This window comes from Hyperolius riggenbachi, chromosome 1, assembly GCF_040937935.1.
Source record: "Hyperolius riggenbachi isolate aHypRig1 chromosome 1, aHypRig1.pri, whole genome shotgun sequence".
NCBI classification, from domain to species: Eukaryota; Metazoa; Chordata; class Amphibia; order Anura; family Hyperoliidae; genus Hyperolius; species Hyperolius riggenbachi.
In genome coordinates, this window is record NC_090646.1 from 45,854,970 (window position 1) to 45,880,383 (window position 25,414).

Sequence of the window (25,414 nt, forward strand, 5' to 3'; positions counted from 1 at the left end):
AAGTTGGATGGCAAATTGTGACAGCTCTGGCCACAGGTCAAGCCTGCGCACCCAGTAGTCCAGGGTTTCATCGCTGCTCAGACTGTCAATGGTTCTTTCTCTACTATTGTTAAAGAAAGGGTATGACCGTGGAATTAGGGTTCGATTCTGGTCCGGAGTGGGAGCCTGAGAAATGTTGTCCACCACACATCCAAGGAAGGCAGCAGGCACAGCACGCAAGTCCCGACTCGGGGAGGTAGTGACAAAAAAAAAGAGTTCACTTGAAATCCTTTAACGGGAAGCTGTTATGGGGGCAAGTCTGCAATTCATTCAACTGTGTGATCAACTCTCTTTGGTACTTTCTGCACCATGGTGACCACGGGTAATGGCCAGGGAATCAGGGTTTGAATCCGGTCCAGAGTGGGAGCCTGAGAAACGGCTACCACCACACATCCAAGGAAGGACCCAATGTGCTGTATAAGTAATGTACCTGCCCTGACCGTGCTTTGCAGACCAGGCATCTGTGGTCAGATGGACCCTTGACCCAACACTGTGTGCTAGTGATGACACCACTTGCCTTTCAACATCACGGTACAATTTGGGTATCACCTTTTTTGAGAAATAATTGCAAACTTGCTGACTGCTGGTATAATACAATGTGCAGTCACACAGGTTCAGTGAAAGGTATGCACTGACTGCTGGTATAATACAATGTGCAGTCACAGATGCAGTGAAAGGTATGCATTGACTGGTATATAAAACAGTTTGCTGTCACACAGATGCAGTGAAAGGTATGCACGGACTGGTATTACAATACAATGTTCAGCTGTCACACAGGTCCAGTAAAAGGTATGCAGTGACTGGTATTGCAATAAAATGTGCATCTGTCACACAGGTGCAGTGAACAGGTATGCACGGACTGGTATATTAAACAGCGTGCGGTCACACAGGTACAGTGAAAGGTATGCACGGACTGGTATTACAATACAATGTGCAGCTGTCCCACAGGTGCAGTGAACAGGTATGCACTGACTGGTATATAAAACAGTGTGCTGTCACAAAGATGCAGTGAAAGGTATGCAGTGTCTGCCGATGGTATAATGCAATGTGCAGTTACACAAGTGCAGTGAACAGGTATGCACGGACTGGTATATAAAACAGAGTGCTATCACACAGATGCAGTGAAAGGTATGCAGAGACTGCTGGTGGTATAATGTAATGTGCAGTCACACAGGTGCAGTGAACAGGTATGCAGTGACTGGTATATAAAACTGTGTGCTGTCACGCAGGTGCAGTGAATGGTATGCACAGACTGGTATTACAATACAATATGCAGCAGTCACACACACAGGTGCAGTGAAAAGGTAGACACCAAACGTGCTGGGCCTGACACAGTACAGCAATTAGCAAGGACCAGCTGCGACTGACAGGGCTGTATATGCAAGTGTCAGTGGGCCACACACATAAAAAAAAAAAACACATCACAAGAACATTAGCTCTAAAAGGAGCTGTTTTGGGTTGCTTTTTAGCAATAAATATCAACAAGGAGCAAGCTAACAAGCCTAACAACGGCCTAATTAAGCTTTCCCTATCTCTGCAGCAACCTCTCTCCCTTCTTTTACTAACACAGCAGCACACAGAGTGAGAAAATGGCCGACGCTGCTGCCTTTTATAAGGGGGAGGAGCTCCAGGGGGGAGTACAGCCTGACTCTGCAATGAAGGGTCGAAACGCCTGTGCGTCATCATCATGCAGACCTGTTTTTATTGATGTCTTTTTACTAAGAACTATAAATAAAGAAACTTGAATACTGGATGGTGCGGACTTTTGATGATAGGCTTCAGCCTATGACAGCCGATAACTCACCAGTCTCAGGAGGGGACAGTCGTGTGACTGTTGATCGCAGCGCTGTACATGTTAATTAGATCTGCGGTTTTGCCATCTAACAGTCTTCCGAGCGGTCACCACTCGGAGACTGAAGGCGGGGCAGAGCTCAGCCCCCTGAGCAGGCGATGCGCACGCTGCCTGTGCGCAATCTCCTGCAAACTGCAGCCCCAGGACTTGACGCCAATTGGCGTTAGGCGGTCCTGGGGCTGCTACCGCGGTCACACCCATTGGCGTGAGGCGGTCCTGGGGGGGTTAAAACCTATATGGCAAAGTGCTGTATATATATACTAGCCGACCCGCAGCGTAGTATACACCGCATAAGAGGGTAGAGGGCAGGAAGGGGGTATTGGGCACAGCGGCGGGGAGGGGGGTTGGAACCCCCCTCAACTGGGTCTCCCATGTGTGCTCTACCTCCAGCTCAAGCTCAGCAGGAACCCCCCTCACCCGGGTCCCCCATGTGCACTCCCCCTCCTGCTTAAGCACAGTAGCAGCCGCCACTATTAGTAAGAGGCAGCGGGCGGGGATGACTCCCCTCTTCCGTGTTCCATCGTGCGTTCCACTGTCGTCACTTCCTGCAATGCCGCACACTGTATTGGTGTAATTTGCCTTTTTAAAACAGAAGGAAATCTGCAATAATTCAGCTTTGAGTGAACACTTGTGGTTACCCACAATGCACTGCTACTAAATATGCAAATTACCCCTTTTCCCCCTTGGTAAGCCAAGCAAGCATCCAGAGCAGCTGGTGTATAGCAAGCATATAGCTTTAAATTTTACACAGTCATTTCAAACCCACATGTAGACAACCTGTTTCAGACTTTTGGTCCTCATCAGTACATGGCAAGGATTGATATGGCTGTATGAGATAGGGCTTGGGCCAGTACAACAGAGTAACCAAGCAGCTCAGGATGACCCAAACCACTCGGAATGTACAAACCACTCGGAATGTATAGGGGGATAAAAGGGACCAAAAAGATCTCCTACTAAAAAAACAAAGCTTGGTGTAATTTGCCTTCCTAAAACAGAAGGGAATCTGCAATAATTCAGCTAAAAGTGAACATTTGTGGTTACCCACAATGCACTGCTACTAAATATGCAAATAATTCCTTTTCACCCTTAGTAAGCCAAGCAAGCATCCAGAGCCACTGGTGTATAGCAAGCATATAGCTTTACATTTTACACAGCCATATCAAACCCACATGTGACAGCCTGTTTCAGACTTTTGGTCCTCATCTGTACATGGCAATAATTGATATGGCTGTATGAGATAGGGCTTGGACCAGTACACCAGAATAACCAAACAGCTCAGGGTGACCCAAACCACTCGGAATATATAGGGGGAGAAAAGGGACCAAAAAGACTTCCTACTAACAAAAATCAAAGCTTGGTGTAATGTGCCTTCTTAAAGAGAAACTCCGACCAAGAATTGAACTTTATCCCAATCAGTAGCTGATACCCACTTTTACATGAAAAATATAATGATTTTCACAAACAGACCATCAGGGGGCGCTGTATGACTGATTTTGTGCTGAAACCCCTCCCACAAGAGGCTCTGGTACCGTACGGTACTCTGGGCAAACTGCCACAATGTAACAATGACACACAGGAAATGGCTGTTTATAGCTGTCTGTTAAAGCCAGAACAGCTACATAATCTGCCCACAGTAACAATGTCACCATGTAATACATGTCAGAATGTGAATCTGGGAGAGGAAAGATTTTACAATGAGCAAACTCTGACTAAATCATGTATACATAATTATTGTAAAAATTAAGCACCTTTTTATATTAAATTATTATCACTGGAGTTCCTCTTTAAAACAGAAGGAAATATGCAATAATTCAGCTACAAGTGAACATTTGTGGTTATCCTCAATGCACTACTACTAAATATGCAATTAATTCCTTTTCACCCTTGGTAAGTCAAGCTAGCCTATAGCTTTAAATTTATATCAGTACATAGCAGTGATTGATAAGGCTGTATGAGATAGGGCTTGGACCAGTACAATAGAGTAACCAAGCAGCTCAGGGTGACCCAAACCTCTCGCAATGTATAGGGGGATAAAAGGGACCAAAAACCCTCCTACTAAAAAATGCAAAGCTTGGTGTAATTTTCTTTCTTAAAAAAGAAGCAAATCTGCAATAATTCAGCTATAAGTGAACATTTGTGGTTACCCACAATGTACTGCTACTGAATATGCAAATTATCCCTCTTTGCCCTTGGTTTGATATGACACTACTTCTTCTTCTTGCTTGGACCAGCCCCTTCTTCTTGCTTGGTACGGCCCTGGGGGCAGGGCGCTACTTCTTCTTCTTGCTTGAAGGTTGTGGCACTTACTCTAATATATATATATATATATATATATATATATATATATATACACATGTTAATACATTATCTGTAATTTTACCACATTTACTTTGCTACTTTTCCCCTCTAACTTTAACATCAATGTTATAAAAAATTATAAGGTATTTTTGATTTTTTTTTCCTTTTGTTCCCCCTATCCTCCTTAACATAACTGCAAATGTGGTGTGTCTAACACATTTGGGGGGCTTTGCTACTAAACCGCTAAAGTTGGCGGCCATTACAACATTTCCCACACTCAATTTTCTCAAAAACTCTAAGGTCTTTTTGAAAAATAAAAGTCCTCTTGCTTCCACTGTCCTTCTTAACAAACCAAATTTGGTGTTTCTAGCATGTACAGGGGCTTTGCTATTAACCGCTTAAGTCGGTGGCCAGTAACTTTAATATAAAAATGCAAGCACATTTTTTTTCTTTTACAAAAAAAAGAAAAATATGCGTTAAATGGCAATGGCCAGGAACTGTCCACCAGTGAACTGTTGGGCCATCTCTAGTACTAATGTTTTAGTAGTATACTAAGTGAGAAAATGTCAGAAAGAAATGTTTTTGAGTTGGAGAAGGCAGGAGCTGGTTAGGGAGTGAATGTGAGGAATAAATGTGTGAGAAGAATCAAATATGACCCCTAAGCAACGTGCTTTGGGAACTGAAGTTATAGAGGTGTTATTAACATGTATTGTTTTGTCAGGCAGATAGATGGACAGAGACAATGGAAGGATGATTAGTTCTGTTTTACTCATATTAAGTTTTAAGATTTGAGAGTTAATGAAAAAGGATGTAGCAGACAGGCAGTCAGGAACACATATGAGGAGGGAGTTATCAAACGCTGATTACAGATCAAGAAGGATTTGAGGACTTCCGGTTCTGGTGCCTGTGATGGAAGATGTGGAGTAGCGGAGCTCTGATAAGCCAGGCAGCCTGCAGCCATTCAACCCCTGCAAATTGCTCATTTTTTTAAGAGCCGAGCTGCACACAGCACTTTGCATCCGAGGACAGCCATATGGACCTTACTCGTCATTCAATTTCTTGGGGAGACAACACTAACTCGCCCCCACACGAGGCAAGATGGCGTCTAAGGCGGGGAAGAGTGGACACCGCCAAGACAACAGCCCTCAACAAGACTGGGGAGAGGACTCTGATGCACTGTCTGAGGAGGGTAAGACAATTTATCCTCCTATAAACTATAAGCAAATGGCCAAAGAGATGATGAAGCTCCTAGCCACTGACCTACAGGTCGCAGTAGAAGCAGCCGTTTTCAAATCGCTATCAGGCCTCACAAAAGTGCTCAAGGCCCATGGCGCCCGTATAGATGATGCAGAGTGCAGAATCACATAATGTGAGCGGGACTGTGATCATTCTTTAACTAAACTTGGCATGCTTGTCAAGCAGAATGCTGTATTTCACTCTCGTATCGAGGATTTGGAAAATAGGTCAAGGCGTAACAATCTTCGCATTGTCGGCCTCTCTTAAACATGCCCCCCAAGAGATATCTCTGAGTTCTGTGAACAGACTCTCGCTCAGCTACTAAACCTCACCGGAGATTTTCGAGTGGAACGTGCTCATAGAGTCGGTCCGCCGAAAGCTACTAAAGGCTCTCCCAGACTAATAATGACCCACTACCTTGATTACAATGCAAAGGTGAAGATACTGCAGGCTTTTAAATCACTTACACAACCTCTTCTCTTCCAAGAAGCTACTATCAAAATCTTTAATGATTATTCTTATGATGTTTCACAAAGGCGCCAAGCATTCACCAAAGCATGCTCTTTTCTGGCTCTCAAAAAGATCAAGTTCTCTCTCTTATACCCGGCCACCCTCAAGATCTTTGAGGATGACGATATTCAAGAATCCTAAAGACGCAGATAAATATCTGTTCTCCAAATTTCCCTCCCCGGGCTGAAACCTCCACAAGACACTCTCCAAGAAATACCCCAGATTGAAAATTCTCTCAACATGGTCTAGCACATTGCTGCAAAATGCCTTTCTATGTCTTCAGAAGCGGGGAAGTTTTATTCGTCACAGGGAAGAAGTGAAGTCCCTGCTAATATTTTGCTCAGTTATAATGATTCAGTTTGTTTAAGGGAAGGTTCTCTTTCCTTTTCCCCCATCCACCAGCCTATTATTGAGGATGGCTCTCAAGCCCATTATATCCCATCATATCCAAAAGCACCACAACTTTGGTGACCAGCAACTATCACTTAGGTCACAAATCAAAACTGATGCTACATTTTTCTTTATTGTATTTTGTTTTTTGGGGTTTCTTACTCTCTCTCTGAGTCTAGCTGCATACTGCTTATTACCTAACACTACACTAATCTTCGTTATGTATTATACCTATGTTCTCTGCTCACCCATACTGAAATTTAATTTATCATGAAAATTGTATCCTGGAATGTCAAGGGCCTTTGTTCCCCAATTAAGAGGGCCCAGATTCTCAGACACCTTAAGTCACCAAAAGCAGACATAGCTTTTCTTCAGGAGACCCATTTAGGCTCCAAGGAAATGCAATATATAAAAAAATGACGTCTCACTGTCTGGGTTCTCCTTCAATAAATAAAAAAGCAGGAGATTTAATATTGATTAAGAAACAACTCAAAATGTACAGTTGAGCAGACTTACACTGATAATTATGGTAGACGTATTGCTATTGAACTCAAACCGCTAGGAGATTCCCTGTTGCTATGTAATCTCTATGGTCTTCAAGAAGGAAAACTGGCTTTTCTGCAGAATGTTAGTACTCGTATACTCACCGAATCTAACCCCCACTTAATAGTGGAGGTGGGGGGGATTTTAATAATGTCATGCATTCTGTAGAGGATAGAAAACTTGGTGACGGCAGATCTGTTCCTCCTTCCTCCAAATCTACTCATCTTGCAGATTTTGCCTCCCCCTTGACTTTGCAAGATATCTGGTGATATTTTCACCTTTATGATAGAGAGTATACATTTTACTGTCCTCCCCACAAATCCTTCTCTAGACTCGATTATTTATTTGCTAGCCCTATTGTAACGATCGGTGTCAGCACACAGAGAGAATCTGATTATTGGTGATCTGCAGTATCACCAAGAATACAGATCTATACCCGATTATTAATGATCTGCAGAATCACCAATAATACAAGTATAACTAACCTTTGGACACCTGAAAACGTGTAAGTGTTTGGTGCAACAGTAATGAGTAGAATCACCTGAGGGGCAGATGACTCTAACCAGAAGAGTCAGACTCTACTGCAGTCAAATGACTGCTAGAGGATGAGTCCCTGACTGGTTTGCAGAGAGGTCCCTCTGAGAGACAGGGGGTCCCTGCAGATGGACTGAACACCCAAGGGGCGGGTGACAGCCAGAAGGGTCAGCCAGATCGGGTCGGCAACACACGAGCAGATAAGGTACAGAGACAGAAGGCTGATTCGGTAACCAGGGACAGGCAAGGTTGGCAACAGGTAATCAGATATGCGTAGGTATCGAATCAGAAAGCAGAAGGAGAGTCAGAAAAGCAATAGGTCATAACAGATATCAAACAAGGCCTAGTCTTGGGTGTGAGGTCCGTGGTCTCAACACCCTGGAACTAGTCTGAAGTATAACACAGTATCCCTAGTCTTGGGTGTGAGGTCCATGGTCTCAACACCCTGAAACTAGTCTGAAGTATAACACAATAATAACACAGTATCAATAGTCTTGGGTGTGAGGTCCGTGGTCTCAACACCCTGGAACTAGTCTGAAGTATAACACAATAATAACACAGTATCCCTAGTCTTGGGTGTAAGGTCCGTGGTCTCAACACCCTGGAACTAGTCTGAAGTATAACACAATAGTAACACAGTAATCTGGCTAAGTGTGGATTCCCAGGTCCTCCTGGTTCAACCACACTGAAAGATCTGACTAAGGTCTGAGTGCTAACATGTAAGCATTCGCAACGCCAGACATCCAGCAACTGACAGGCAAGGAGTATATATAGCAAAGCGCTCCTCAGCGCCGCCCAGTTCCCTTCAGTCAATCCCCTGCCATGCCGGGATCAGCTGATCGTCCCGATCAGCTGACCCCTCTCCTATTGGCATAAAGAGCCTGTCTTGCAGCGCGCGTGTAGCTCTCCATCTGTGTGCACTACTAGGTTCAGACAAACCAGACGCATGCTGCTGCGGAGAAACCGCCGGTCTGAACGCGGAAATAGCTGCCTCACTGTCAGACGGCGGTGTCTCCACAATCCATTACACCTATTCTAACGAACCGATTGACTTCTGCTTCCATATATGATCCTGTCATTTCTGATTATACTTGGAAGTTTGGAAGTTTCCAACTTATCGCTATAGCGATGAAGATAGCCACTTCCTTTTATGATCTTTGAATATTCTAAAGACAACAAAGCTCACAAGACAAACCCATATTTATTTTGGGACGCTGCCAAAGCAGTTATCAGAGGTCCCATCATAGCATATGTTAGCTCCAAAAATAAAAAAGTAACTAAGGAATATGACACACAAATAAATGTAGTCAGGGAAGCATATTTACAATATCAGCAATATCCCACACCTTTATCAAGAGATAATTGGCTCAAGGCCAAGGCCCTAGCAGATAAATGGTTAAAACAGAGAGAAATACTGTATACCCACAACCATATAAAAAATTGCAATATTTTAAATATGGCAACAAAGCTGGAAGACTTCTAGCAAGAATAGCTAAAGGTGGCTTTTGTGACTTTTCCCCAATTTCAGGCCTACAAAACCAAAATGGCGAACTTAAACATCACCCTAAGGAGATAAATGACATATTCCTAAAATACTTTAAGAATCTGTATTCACAATCATCTACCTTTGATGCAGCTCATAGCTCCAGTTGGCTTAACTCCACCCCTCTTCGCAAACTTAGTATTGAAGAGGCCTCCAGTTTAAACGACTCTATTTCCACCTCAGAAATTATACAAACCATCAAAAGCCTTTCAAACAATAAGGCCCCGGGCCCTGATGGGCTTTCTTCGGAATTCTACGAACTACTACCAACTGAAAAATACAGTATTTGGAGTCAAAATAACTAAAGGCCCTATCGCCTATCTTGGTATCCAAGTAGGAAAAGAACCTCAATCTCTTTATAATCTTAAAATGTCTCCACTAATTCAAAAATTAGTGACCCAATTACAGAATTGGACCAACCTACCTCTTAATTTATCAGGAAGAGCAGCATTATTTAAGATGGTTACATTTGGGAGATTACTTTATCCTATGCAAGTACTCCCTCTCCTGATCAAACATTCAGACATCCAACTCTTGAATAAAGCTACAACTGCCTTTTTATGGAGAAACAAGAAACCTAGAATCAAACTAAATAAATTACAATTAGAGCTTTGGTGGCCTGGCCCTTCCTAACATTAGACTATATAACATAGCGTGTATGCTTCATCATGTCCATGACTGGGTATCTAAAACTTCACATTTCTCGAATTACCGGTTAGAAACAGCTCTAGCAGAACCTTGGACCCCTGTATGTTTACTGCATTCTAAATGGGCTTCCTTACCCCTTCGCCTTAAATTTAATGTAGTAAGAGGGACACCATCATCACTTGGAAGGAAGTTAGGAAATTATTCCACCTACCTTGGATAATATCAAAATATTTACCACTTTGGGGCACCCCTGATTTTGCCCCCGGGATGCAACATGACATATTCCTTAACCTCCTTGCCGTTATAAAAAATCCGGCAAGGAGGCAGCGCCGCACTTTTTAATTTTTTTTTTTTTTTAAATCATGTAGCGAGCCCAGGGCTCGCTACATGATAGCCGCTAAGCGGCGGCATCCCCCCACCCACTCCGATCGCCTTCGGCGATCAGAGTATGCAGGGAATCCCGTTGAGAACGGGATTTCCTGCAGGGCTTCCCCGGTCACCATGGCGACCGGGCGGGATGACGTCACCGACGTCATAGACGTCGTGACGTCAGAGGGAAATCCGATCCGCCCCTTAGCGCTGCCTGGCACTGATTGGCCAGGCTGCACAGGGGTCTGGGGCGGGGGGGGACGGCTCGGCGCGGCGGGTAGCGGCGAATCGGCGGCGAGCGGCGGCGATCGCGTACTACACGCAGCTAGCAAAGTGCTAGCTGCGTGTAGGAAAAAAAAATTATGCAAATCGGCCCAGCGGGGCCGGAGAAATCCTCCTGCGCAGGTTACCCCGAACTGTGTTCGGGATAACCGGCAAGGAGGTTAAATGGGAAAAAAGAAGCATCACTAAACTCAGCCAATTATTTAATTTTAAGGAGACAAGGTGGTGGAAACTTTCCGAACTTTGTCAGGTATTAATATACCCACAACTGACTTTTTGGGGTATGGCCAAATAAGATCATATGTAAAGGATCTTATAAAAGATATTACTTGTCTGACTGCAATTACCCCATTTGATCTTGCTTTGAAACCGGGAACCAAAAAACTTTCCCTCTTCTCGATAGATAATAGCCTTCTTCAGATTAATGCTCAAAATCTAGCCCACCTCAATCTAAAGCGTTGGAATAAATACTTCTCTACTCCACAACTAGAAACATATATCCTGGAGGGTCTTACAACTTTTACCCCCATGGATGCACAACCCGGAATGTCCCAAATGTGGATTTCCCAATGCAGATATGGTTCATTGTATATGGCAATTCCCCAAGATATCCAGGTTCTGGGATCAAGTTTCTTGATTCCTCAAATGTCTGAAATGTGGTCAACATGATAAGGATCCTATTTTATATCTGTTCCATGGTATCCCTCCCCCACCTCTTGGGTCAACTAAGTTAATCAAACAATCTGATATCCTTCATATAACCTTGGCTGCAGCACGCAAAGCCATCTTCAATAGGTGGATTTACCCCACCTCTCCAACCATTCAAGATGTCAAGGATGAAATGCTTGATCTATACACCATGGACAGATATGATGCCCTTCTCCACAAAGACAAGGGAGCCAAGTGTTTTTTTTTTTTCAAAAAATGGAAGCCATTTATTATATTAATGTTTACCCGTGAGGACATATATCATATAGTTGAACCCTTCAAATATTCATCCTGGTACTGCACTGAAGAACTTCTAGGAACTCTCGGTCCTCTACAAATACCCCCTACCATACCGGATACATAATCAAGCACCTTCTGCTACTACAGAACAGATCACACTGTTTCTAATTAAAGAGAGTAAAGGGTGGGAGGGATGGGTGGGTTGGGGGGAATTACTTCCACTTTGGAAATAAGGTTTGATAATTTTATGCTATCTTAAATCTTTAACACTTACCTGCAGGCCCGCTACCATAAGGTGCCTCCCAAGATTGCAATTGTATTTTGCTATTTCTCTTTATAATTTTCTTGAAGTCAATTGTAACCATCTAATTGCTTTCTTCGTGACATGTCTCCATATTGTTGTTATCTTGAAAATCCAATAAAAATTGTTGTTGTTTTTTTAAAAAAAAATAAGGATTTGAATGGAATAATGGCCTAATGGATTAAGGCCCCGTTCACACTTGCGTTTTGGCAAGTAAACGGACCGGATCCTGATCGGATCCTGATCGGATCAGGACCTGATCCTGATCAGAACCATACGGTTCTGATCCGGATCCGATCCGGATCCGGTCCGTTTGTATCAGGCATGCATCAGGCTGCCATCCGGATCCGTGGGCAAAAAATAGTGAAATTTAAATAAAAAAATGTTGGGGTCAGCAGAAGGTGCACCTGGTGCACCTGTAGAATCAGGTTCCTCCACTGTAGGCCTCACCTCCACCTCCGACATTCTGCCAAACAGCTCCAGCACGTCTGTCACTGCTGCTCCACTCCAGACATGCTTGGCCCATGTGACCCCATCCGAAATGGCTGCTTGGATACGCATAGGAAGTGGGGTAGAAAGTCAGGTTTTTGTAGGCAGTGTGTTCTGTGCCTTCCGTTCCCCATTGGTTTCTGTGTTCCGAATGGTGCTGTCAGGCTCAGGTCCGGCTCCGGTCCGGGTGCGTGGGCCGGAGATCCGGACCCAAAAAATAGCGCATGTTGGAAAAGTGTCCGGAGTCCGGATCCGGCCCGGCTCCGTACTGTACGGAACGGACACGTGTGAACATCCGCATAGACTTTGCATTGCTATGCGGAACGTACGTTCCGTTTCTACAGTATAGGGTCCGGATCAGATCAGGAAAATCCGGACAGGGAACGCTAATGTGAACCGGGCCTAAGCTGTAAGAAGATCATTGGCTACTTTAGCAAGATCTGTTTATGTGATGTGATTTGCGCAAAAGCCAGACTGAAACTGATTAGACAGGGAGTTAGCAGATAAATAATGGCTTAGTTCAGCATTTATATAGCATTCAAGTGAGAAGTGACACAGGACGGCAGTTGGTGAATGTAATGGAATCTAGAGATTTTTTTTTTTTAAGTAGTGGTGTTACAACAGCTTTTTTGAGTGAGGGTGGAAAAATACCAGTGGAAAGGGATCGGCTTAGCCTCCCTGGCGGTAGCCTTAAGCCAGGCTTGAGCTAGCCACCAGGAGCTCAATGCAGAGCAATGAAGCGCACTGAGCGTTTTTACCCACCTCCCGGGGGATCCAGCTGCAGGCAACTATTCTACTTACTCTCCACAGAGGCTCTGAATCAATCTGGTGAGATCGCCATCAGTGATTTCACTACAGAGTTACAGCGTTACCCTGAGAATGGAGGGAAAATTGCAGTGCTGAGGCCCAGGGAGGTGAGTGAGTGCTGGGACTGCTGCTGGATTTCTGGTGGCATGATTTTTTTCCTGGTTTTAGAGTCTGAAACATTCAGAAACATTCAGAAAAGACCCTGAAATTTGGAAATAATCATACCGCCAGAGAGGTTAATAGCGCTGTTAGAATACTACTTTTTCTAGTGTATCCAACACTCTACAGTAGATGTGCCCTTGGAAGCAATTTATACAGAGGGAGTAGTATACTAGCATCTTGAGATTTGATTTCCCATTCTGTGCATCCTTGAATTGTATTTTCTTTAATTGCTGCTGCTTGACATTGCTTACTTTCTATCAATATTGTCTTCTCCAAGTCTGATGTTCCCAGCTGTATGCCAATGACTTTCTACAGTGCTCTATTGCTGGCACATTCAAGTTGTATGATTTTACATTTATCAAAATTAACTTTCATCTGCCATATGCTTGCCCATATGGCCATGTTGTCTACATCATATTATAATATGTCACTAGTTTGCCCGGTTTATGTGCTTTTCTTTTTGTTTTATCTATGACTCTCTGTTTACTGTATGCCCTCTGGTATCTATAGTCCTATCCTTTATCTGTTAAATTGTACGTGCCAAACCCAATTCCGAGCACGACCCTGTCGTGCCTGGCGAATAAAAATGATTCTGATTCTGATTCTGAGTCTTGATACTCTCTCATTTACTCCTCACATTAACTCCCTAACCAGCTCCTGCCATTTCTAACTGAAAAACATAGCATGTATCCGACCTTTTCTCTCTCATGACACAACCAAAATGTTAGTACATGCTCCTATTATATCTCGATTGGACTATTGCAATATATTGCTTGGTGGACTTCCAACTAACCGACTAACACTGCTCAATTCTGTACTGAACTCTGCTGCTCGACTCATTCATCTCTCCTCTCGCTCTTCCTCTGCTGACCCTCTCTGTCAAGCTCTTCACTGGCTACCAATTAATGAGAGGATTCAGTTCAAACTCTTAACCACAACCTACAAAGCTCTCCACAATCTCTCTCCCCCGTACATCTCCTCACTAGTCTCCAGATACCAACCCAACCGCAATCTCAGATCTGCACACGAGCTTCTTCTATCCTCTTCTACAATTACCTCCTCACATTCACGTATACAAGACTTCTTATGTGCCTCATTCCTCCTCTGGAATGCCCTTCCACAACACATCCGCCACTCTCCCACCTTTGAAATCTTTAAACGCTCCCTCAAAACCCACCTTTTCCGACAAGCATATTCTCTAGCTTAGGCCATGCACCCATTAAATAAACTAATTATGCACTGCCTGTACATATACTGTATACTTCCCCACCTCTTGTTTCCACCCCATTCCTTTAGATTGTAAGCTCGCAAGGGCAAGGCTCTCACCCTTTTGTGTCATAGAATGTTATTAATTTAATTGCTTGCACACTGTTAGACATTTATACATTTTAGTCATCATGTTAAATCAAATTGTAATCAGCAGTTCTGTATCTTGTATCAGTGTTCATATTTGATGTATATCATTGTCTGTATCATTATGTATCCCTTGTTTGTTTTCTTACATTGTACAGCGCCACGGAATATGTTGGCGCTTTATAAATAAATAATAATAATAATCATAATGTAAGGTGGAAGCCATTTTAGATTGACCCCTTGCTGTTTCTCATTACGGTGTGGAGAGGTTGTGTTGGAGAGAGCAGTGCTGGTGTTGTGTATTTGCAATTTGCGATAGATTTTTTGCTAATTGTACCTGTGATTGTTAGCTTTGTCATTTAGTTAGAAAGTTAGCTTGCTAATAGTTTGCTTTGTGATTCAGTTAAGGATGCCATTCATTGGGCAACTTGGCGGCCAATCGACCATCCAATTTGTTTATTATAATCAAATCGGCTGAAAATTGATGCTGCCAAGTGTATGCCCGATCAACGATGCAACCAATTTGAGGCCAAAACTGGTTGCATAAATTGGTCAGGCATGCTGAAAGATGCATTGTGGTCGGTCAGGTGCATGGTGATAACCGTGACCGAAAACAGGAAGAGCATTAAACGCAACCAAACCTCCGGTGCTGTCCCCCAATGAGCAATATGCCCCCTCGATGCCCAGCACACTATACATTACCTGGCTGCAGCCGCTGCTGGTTCCCCCGGGCTGGCTTCAGGAACTGTCCTTCATCCACACATGCACTAGTTACTCTGGCAACCACGTGGGGCATGTGTATGGATAGAGGGGCATGCAGCCAGCGGAGGACAAGCAGCAGACGCGTACAGGTAATGAATAGTTCACTTAACCCCGGGGAGGGAGGTCGGCAAGGTGGTGGATGTGGCGTCACAAGACAGATTCTGGATCGATTTCAGTATGAAATGAATTGGGAATCAGCCTGTGGTGTATGAGCAGGCAATAGATCTCTCTTCGATCAGATTTGCTCAAAGAGAGATCTGTCTCTTAGTTGATATGCCCATACATTGTCTGATGTATGGGTACCTTTAGAGAGTTAGCTTACTGCTTATAGCTTATTTACTAACTTGTTATCAACCAATATTCCCAAGTCCTTCTCCAAGGCTGATGTTCCCAGCTGTATTCCATTGATTTTATACTGTTGGCATGTCTAAGTTGCATGACTTTACATTTATTAAAATTGCATTTCACTACCACTCTTTTCCTTCTGTTCCTTGATCCAGAGATCCCCAACTCTGTCCGCAAGGCCCACAAACAGTATATGTTTTGCAGATAACCACACACATTCACAGGTGGGGTCATTGGTGTTTCAACAGAACTGATTACCTTCCTGAGAGGATTACCACAAAACATGCAAAGTTGGTGGGCCTTGAGGACAGAGTTGGGAACGTTGCCTTAACCAGTCTATCCTCATCTTATCTATTTATCATAAACTAGCTGGTGGCCCGGCGTTGCCAGCATATGTATTTGGCTGGAGTTGGCTCCATCCATTTTTCCTAGCACTAACACACAATTACTCAATTACTTAATGACCAAGTATGTGAGCTATGCGGTCTTTGTCATCAATAATTTGCATTGAAATAAAATAAACCTGATTGGCTGTTGCTCCACCCCTTTTCTGAATTTGAACCCCAATCACCCAATGACCAACTGTACCAGGTACTGGTGATTAACAGTGCAAGAGGCTTGTGCCATTAACAGTGCATTAATGGGAGCAAATTCATTATTTCCCTTGAACATCAATAGGTGAATTTTGATTGGCTTTTGTAGGCTCCTTCCACTTTTCTGAATATTAATCCCAGTCATCCACTGACAAACTGTGCAAAGTTTGAGAACCCTACCATTAACAGTGTAAGAATGGCTGCAGTTTACATTTTCTCAGTGAAATGTGTGTTTTTCTCAGCCCACTAATGTCCCGACATTGTTCGGGTATGTATTTGGCTGGTGTTGGCACTGCCCACTTTTTCTAAACCTAACACACAATTACTCAATGACCAGGTTTGTGAGCTTTGCGGTCTTTGGCATCAATAATTTGCATTGAAATAAAATAAATCTGATTTGTTGTGGCTCCACCCCTTTTCTGATATTGAACCCCAATCACCCAATGGCCAACTGTACCAGATACAGATGATTAACAGTGCAAGAGGCTTGTGCCATTAACAGTGCAAGAATGGCAGCAATTAAATATTCTCCTTAAAAATGAATAGGTGAATTTTGATTGGCTTTGGTAGGCTCCACCCACTCTGAATATTAATCCCAGTCACGCAGTGATCAACTGTGCAAAGTTTGAGAACCCTACAATTAACAGTGTAAGAATGGCTGCAGTTTACATTTTCCCAATGAATTTTGTATTTTTCTCAGCCCACTGATGTCCCGACATTGTTTGGGGATGTATTTGGCTGGTGTTGGCTCCGCCCACTTTTTCTAACCCTAACACACAATTACTAAGTTACTCAATGACCAAGTTTGTGTGAGCTTTGCAGTCTTTGGCATCAATAATTTGCATTGAAATGAAACAAATCTGATTGGCTGTTTGTAGCTAAACCCTTTTTTCTGAATTTGAGCCCCAGTCACCCAATGATCAACTGTACCAGGTTTAAGGCTTGTACAATTAACAGTGCAAGAATGGCAGCAAATAAATATTCCCCTTGAAAATCAATAGGTGAATTTTGATTGGCTTTTGTACGCTCCAACCACTTTTCTGAATATTAATCCCAGTCACCCAATGACCAACTGTGCAAAGTTTGAGAACCCTACCATTAACAGTGTAAGAATGGCTGCAGTTTACATTTTCCCAGTAAAATTTGTGTTTGTCTCCGCCCACATATGACCCCACATTACCCAATTATGTATTTGGCTGGTGTTAGCTGTGACCACTTTCCTAACCCTAACACACAATTACTCAATTACTCAATTACCAAGTATGTGAGCTTTGCAGTGTTTGGCATCAATAATTTGCATTGGTATGAAACATATCTGATTGGCTGTTTGTGGCTCAACCCCCCTGTCTCAAATTGAACTCCAGTCACCCAATGATCAACTGTACCAGGTTTGAGGCTTGTGCCATTAACAGTCAATAGGTGAATTTTGATTGGCTATTATAGGCTCCACCCACTTTTCTGAATATTAATCCCAGTCACCCAGTGACCAACAGTGCAAAGTTTGATAACCCTACCATTAACAGTGTAAGAATGGCTGCAGTGTACATTTTTCCAGTGAAATTTGTATTTGTCTCCGCCCCCTTTTTGGCTATGGAAATAAAAGGTATCCTATACTTTATTCCAGGTAATGTACTATGTGTGTGCCAAATTTCATTCAAATCTGTTCAGCCATTTTTGCGTGATCGAGTAACAAACATCCAAACATCCAAACGTCCAAACATCCGAACTTTCCCATCCTATCCTACTAATATAATAAATGGAAAAGTTCGGATGTTTGGATGTTTGTTACTCGATCACGCAAAAATGGCTAAACAGATTTGAATGAAATTTGGCACACACATAGTACATTACCTGGAATAAAGTATAGGATACTTTTTATTCCCATAACCCAAAAAAAGGCGGAGACAAATACAAATGTCACTGGAAAATTTAAACTGCAGCCATTCTTACACTGTTAATGGTAGAGTTCTCAAACTTTGCACTGTTGGTCGTTGGGTGACTGGGATTAATATTCAGAAAAGTGGGTGGAGCCTATAAAAGCCAATCAAAATTCACCTATTGATTTTCAAAGGAAATATGTAATTGCTGCCATTCTTGCACTGTTATTGGCACAAGCCTCAAACCTGGTACAGTTGATCATTGGGTTACTGGGGTTTAATTTCAGAAAGGGGGTGGAGCCACAAACAGCTAATCAGATTTGTTTCATTCCAATGTAAAATATTGATGCCAAACACTGCAAAGCTCACAAACTTGGTAATTGAGTAATTGATTAATTGTGTGTTAGGGTTAGAAAAGTGAGCACAGCCAACACCAGCCAAATACATAAGCGGGCAACAGGGGGTCATAAGTGGGCGGAGACAAATACAAATTTTACTAGGAAAATGTAAACTGCAGCCATTCTTACACTGTTAATGGTAGGTTTCTCAAACGTTGCACAATTGGTCATTGGGTGACTGGGATTAATATTCAGAAAGGTGGGTGGATCCTACAAAAGCCAATCAAAATTCACCTATTGATTTTCAAGGGGAATATGTAATTGGTGCCATTCTTGCACTGTTAATGGCACAAGCCTTAAACCTGGTACAGTTGGTCATTGGATGACTGGGGTTCAAATTTAGACAAAGGGGTTGAGCCACACACAGCCAATCAGATTTGTTTAATCTCAATGAAAATTATTTATGCCAAAGACCGCAAACTTCATTGAGTAATTGTGTGTTAGGGTTAGAAAAAGTAGGAGGAGCCAACACCAGCCAAATCCATACCCGAACAATGTCAGGAAATCAGTGGGTGGAGAAAAATAGATGTAAACTGCAGCCATTCTTACACTGGTAAGATCTCAGGATCTGCACCGTCTAAAATCAATATTTATTTGAAGCTCTTTAAAATCCATAGCAAGCATTAAGGCAGCCATTCTTACACTGTTAATGGTAGGGTTCTCAAACTTTGCACAGTTGGTCACTGGGTGACTGGGATTAATATTCAGAATAGTGGGTGGAACGTACACAAGCAAATCAAAATCCACCTATTGATTTTTAAGGGGAATATTTAATTTCTGCCATTCTTGCACTGTTAATGGCACAAGCCTCTTGCACTGTTAATCACCTGTACCTGGTACACTTGGCCATTGGGTGATTTGGATTCAAATTCAGAAAAGGGGTGGAGCCACAGCCAATCAGATTTATTTTATTTTAATGCAAATTATTGATGCCAATGATTGCATAGCTCACAAACTTGGTCATGAAGTAACTAAGTAATTGTGTGTTAGGGTTAGGAAAAGGGGCGGGGCCAACACCAGCCAAATACATACCCAGGAAAAGCCGGGCGTCCAGCTAGTTTATAATATTAGTAGGATTAGCAAATATCCTTGCAAGAACACTTTGGATGTCCTGATGTATTTAAGGCATCTGAATCCCATTTATTCATATTTGAAAAAAAAATCTATGCACCTCCTTCTGTCCAATGTATATAAGCTGTGGGTTCTGAAATCTTGATAGCATACAGGAATAGAGTCTGAAGAAGGCTTATTAGCCTTTTTAGAGTTAGCCAATAAACAGTATCATCCTGATTTAAAACTTCAAGCTAATGTAATGATTGCCCTCAATTTAAAAAAAGGTTTACAGCATAACGTCAAACTGTATATGTTATTTGAGTATGGTAATGTTTTAGTCTGAACAGTTTACACCAGGGCTTCCCAACCGTGTCCTCAAGTTTTGCAGGAAACTTCACATAGTCACAGGTGAGGTAATTAGTGCCTCAGCAGAGCTGATAAACTACCTCTGTGGATTTCTACAGAACATGCACTGTGGGCGGTACTTGAGGACATGGCTGGGAAGCTCTGGTTTCCACGACCCCTTTTTCTACCACTCGTCTTGCTGAAGTAGATTGAGAGGGTATTGGGTATTTATAATAGGCACAGGAGAACGTGACTAAGCAGTGATGTCACAATGTGTAGGGGGCAGAGGTGGCCACTGTATTAAGTCCAGGTGATCCTGCTGATGGTTGGGTTTGCATAGAACTTCAAACTGGGGGACACTTCTAATGAGGATCAAGCAACTGATGTCATGGAGTGTAAGTGCAAAGCCCTATATGGGGCCATGTCTCAGTCCAGCCTCCTTGTAAGGCAAGCAACAGGAAACAGACACCACCCACTGCTCATACCCCAGCTGCAGAATACGGCACAATGGGATAACGTGCTGAATGTTCCTCTAAACTTTACTGCTTTCAGTTCTGTTATCCAAACAGAATGACTCATTTTTTTCATACATCAGTGTTGCGTGCTCATTGTCACCAACATCATTTCCGCATCTAAAATGCTATTTTCGATTTAGAGAAAATATTAGTGAAAAAAATATATTGTATTTTCACAAAACGGTAAAAGAAAAAAAGAAATTCCGATGCGAAAATTTGCAGAAAAGCAAAAAATCATAAGCTTATGACAAAATGATTTTCGATTGTATTTTTACTTGAAAGTCTAATTTTACATTATTTTTCAGTATTTTCGCTCATCACCAGGCTTTACCTCAGAGGAGCCTAGAGGCACAGATTTCCTGGCACCTCAGATGTTCTCTTCCATGAACCTACAACCCCCCCCCCCCCCGAACTGCACCCCAAGTGTGCCCTTGGGAACTGCACTCCCTAACTTCCCTTACCCATCATAGGCAGCTACAGGTGCCCCTTAGGATTAAGTAGCAGGAAGTACGCTCAATATTAAGTAGCTAGAGGAGAACCCAAGATGGCGCCGTGAGGCTTCCTCAGCTCACAGGGCTCCTGGAACTTTTTTTCTTTCTGCTCCTATTTCCTTCATTTCTTTCATTGAGTCTTTTTTTCTTTTGTTAAGCTTGGTTGTGGACCTTGTAGTTTGTGGTGGTTCGACCACCCAGCCGCCCGTCTGCCTGCACCAGTGTCCCCCTGTTCATCGGCTCACCCTGCCTCTGCCGTCGCCGCTTGCCCTCTGCTGCAGCTACGCGTCAGATTCCCCTGCCTGCATACGGGAGGGTTGTCCCGGCTCACGCCATCGGCAGGCGGGAGGACCTGCCTGCCCTTCTTGCCGCACGGAACTCCGCCAAGACCAGCCAGCACATCTGAGCTGCCGACACCGCAAACGGGACCACCTCCAGGCAACACGGCCTCCTGCCGTGCTGCTCCCTCTGCAGTACTGCCGGGGGACCTGCTCCTCTGCCACCGGCTGTGGCCTCTGCCGCAGAAGTAAGGTGTACGCCTGCCCCTCCGCTGCTAGCTGGTTTCGGCGCTGACCTCTGCTCCATCGCAGCCAACGTGCCTGGTCAGGCAACACCGCTACTGCACACGTCCCCTGGCCTCCTCTTTAGGCTGGGAATCTCCGCTCCAGCCACCCCACCACTGCTGCCAGGACGCTGCAGCCAACCACCAGGTGAGAGCTCTGCCCGCTGGGCCCACATTCCATGCGATGATGCTGTATTGGACTGCTAATGGATGGGACTGTATTGCACTGCCATTGGGTCAGGCTGTATTGCACTGCACACATGATGGTCTGTACTGCACTGCACACATGATGGACTGTATTGCACTGCACTGCTCATAAAAAGGACCGTATTGCATTGCTCATATGATGGACTGTATTGCACTGCTCAGGTGATGGTCTGTATTGCACTGCTCATGTGATGGTCTGCATTGCACTGCTCATGTGATGGTCTGCATTGCGCTGCACACGTGAGGGACCGTATTGCACTGCACTTCTGATAGACTGTATTGCACTGCACATGTGATGGACTGCATTGCACTGCACATGTAATGGACCGTATTACACTGCACTTGTGATGAACTGTATTGCACTGCACATGTGATGGACTGTATTGCACTGCACATATGATGGACAGTACTGCACTGCACATGTGATGGGCTGTATTGCACTGCACATGTGATGGACTGTATTGCACTGCACATGTGATGGACCTTATTGCACTGCACATGTGATGGACCGTATTGCACTGCACATGTGATGGACCGTATTGCACTGCACATGTGATGAACTGTATTGCACTGCCATGTGATGGACTGTATTGCACTGCTCATGAGATGGTTTATATGGCATCACACAAGGGACGGCTGTCTTGTGCGGCTCACAGGAGGGACTGTATTGCACTACTACTTGCTGAACAATTATTGTACGGGGCCGCAGCGACCGCGAGGCGACTCTACACCCATGCCTCCCATGCCCCCTCAACTCACACGCATCACCTACACCAGATCACAGCTCCTAAAATGGGAGCCTAGCGCAGCCCTGCACCCAGAGGACAGGCTCCTGTTTGACTCTGGAGCCACGTCCAAAAAATCACTGTCCCTGGGTCAGGGCCCCGCTGGGGCCAGTGACGGAGAGGCTGTCGTGCCAGCGCCCATGCGAGACTTAGAAGGAAAGGACTGCGATCAGCCATCCCCGCTGTCCTTCTGGCAAATGTCTGCTCTCTCCCAAACAAGTTGGACGAACTGCGGCTCCTCGGCAACAAGAGGGAACTTTGCAGCAACACCCCAGTCCTCTGCTTCACAGAATCATGGCTGCACGACAACATCCCCGACAGTGCCCTCCATCTCCCTGGCTTCAGAATCATCCAGGCAGACCGTGACAGTGCACTCTCTGCGAAAAGAAAAGGGGGTGGCATCTGCTTCTACATCAGCTCTGCCTGGTACCCCAACACCTCTGTTCTTGCCAAGAGATGCTCCCCAGATCTGGAACTCCTTCTGGTTAACTGCAGACCTGTGTACTCACCCAGGGAATTTTCCTCCTATGTCCTTGTTGGGGTGTACATTCCTCCTAACGCTGATGTCAAAACGGCCCTGCACGTGCTCAGTGACACCATCACACAGTGGGAGTCGTCCCTTCTGGACTCGTTATTCATTATCTTAGGGGACTTCAACAAGGCCAACCTACGCCATGAACTTCCGCTCTACCACCAGCACGTCACCTGCCCCACCAGGAACACCAACACTCTGGACCACTGCTATACGGTCCTGAAAGATGCCTACAAGGCAACCCCGCGAGCTGCACTGGGCTTATCGGACCACTGCATCATTCACCTGATACCCACCTACAGGAGATGCCTGAAAACTGCAAAACCAGTCTTCAGATCCAGCAAAGTCTGGTCGGAGGAGGCTAAACAACAACTTCAAGCCTGCTTTCGACTGTACGGACTGGAAGGCTCTGGAAACACCGAACTTAGATGAGTGGGCAGACGTCGTATCCTCGTACATCAGCTTTTGCGAGGAGCAGTGTGTACCAACAAAAATCCGCAAACACTACCCGAACGACAAACCTTGGTTCTCCAATAAACTTCGGCATCTGCAGAAGCAAGGAACTGGCATTCAAGTCTGGCAACCAGGAGTATAGGAGGGCAAAAAACACCCCAAACATGGAACTGAGGGCCGCCAAAAAGAACTACGCTGTAAAACTGGAACAGAACCTCTCTTCAAGGGACACACGAACTGTCTGGAAGGGGCTCAAGGCTGCCACAAACTACAAGCCCCCTCCGCAGCATGCAACTCCCAGCACCGAGCTTGCTGAGAACCTCAGTGAGTTCTATTGCAGATTTGAGAATCCAGCAAGGTCCCCAGAGCCTCTGGCCACCTCCTCTGACTTAGAACCCCCACATCCAAGCCCACCCCCTCCTAGCGGTGTATGAGGATGATGTCAGGAAACACCTGTCAGGGATAAATGCAAGGAAAGCCTCAGGCTCAGATGGAGTGTCACCAGCCTGTCTGAAAATCTGTGCACAGCAGCTTGCTCCCATTCTCTCATCCATCTTCACCAAATCCATCCAGGAAGGCAGGGTCCCTGCTTGCTTCAAGAGGTCCACAATCATCCCGGTCCCCAAAAAACATGGTGTCTCAGACCTCAACAATTTCAGGCCGGTGGCTCTCACCTCGGTCATCATGAAATCCTTTGAAAGCTTGGTTTTGCCTTTCCTCAAGCAATCAACCGAGTCCCTGCTGGACCCGTTTCAGTTTGCATATAGAGCAAACAGGTCTACTGACGACGCCATAAACATCTGCCTGGAGCTTGTAAATGAACACCTGGACAGACCTGACTCATACGCCAGGATCCTTCTACTCAACTTTAGCTCGGCGTTTAACACCATCAGCCCCCTAATACTTCAAGAAAATCTTGCTGCCCTTGGGGTCCACCCCACCCTCCGCCTCTGGATCACAGACTTCCTATGTAATAGATCCCGGGCCGTCAAGCTGGACACTATCATCTCCCAACCAAGGACCACCAATACAGGGGGCCCCCCAAGGATGCGTACTGTCACCATTCCTATTCTCCCTATACACTAACAATTGCAGATCCACCGCGGACTCCATCAAAGTCCTCAAGTTCGCTGACGACACCACCATCGTTGGCTTCATCTCTGGGAATGATGAGCAGGAGTATCGCCACCAGATGGACAGAATTTGCCACTTGAGATGATTGTCGCCACCACCCCACCCCCGATCAGCATTGACGGCACGGTAGTTGAGAACGTCCCCTGTGCACGCCTCCTTGGCACGACAATCTCTTAGGACCTGACTTGGAAAGCCAACACTACTTCAACCCAGAAAAAAGCCCAGCAGAGGCTATTTTGCCTACGCCAACTAAAGAAGTTCGGTATGGCCCGCGAGCTTCTGACAAGCTTCTACACAGCCACAATTGAATCTGTCCTCTGCTCCTCCATCCTGGTCTGGTATGCTGGCTCCTCCACCAGTGACAGACACAAACTGCAGAGGGTCATCAGATCAGCAGAAAGAATCATCGGGAAACCACTCCCCTCTCTTGACCAAATTTTCAACTCTAGACTGCGCTCCAGAGCTCAAAAAATCGCTAATGACCCGTCCCACCCAGGTTTCCGCTTCTTTAGTAGGCTCCTCTTAGGCCGGAGGTTCCGATCCATCTACACCAGGACTACAAGGCACAGGAACAGTTTCTTCCCCTAAGCCATAAACTATCTGAACTCTTAGAACTCTTAGAACCCTCCTCATCCAACCACGACAAGTGGTGTCTGGTAGCACCTAGCCTGACGGCACGGCTGCACACTTCATATATACGTGTTTAAATGTGTCCAAATGCTGTAACTGTATCTTTTATATTGTCTGTCTCCTTACATGTATGTATCGTATGTCCTGCTCGTTCTCACACGAGCCCTGTACTTGCCAAACCCAATTCCGGGCACGGCCCAGTCGTGTTTGGCGAAATAAAAGATTCTGGTTCAGAGAAACCTCAGTATTAAGTAGGGAGAGGCGTTTCTGACTGAAGGCAGATCTCTTTACTGGAATGCCAAGAGAGAGGGTGAATAACCTCTCATTTACACTCTCATCGGGACTCTGCATAGGGAGGGAGGGAGAGAGGTGCTCTGGAAGGGCAGTGAGCTGCCTTTTCATCATCATCAGGCGCCTGTAGGCACATC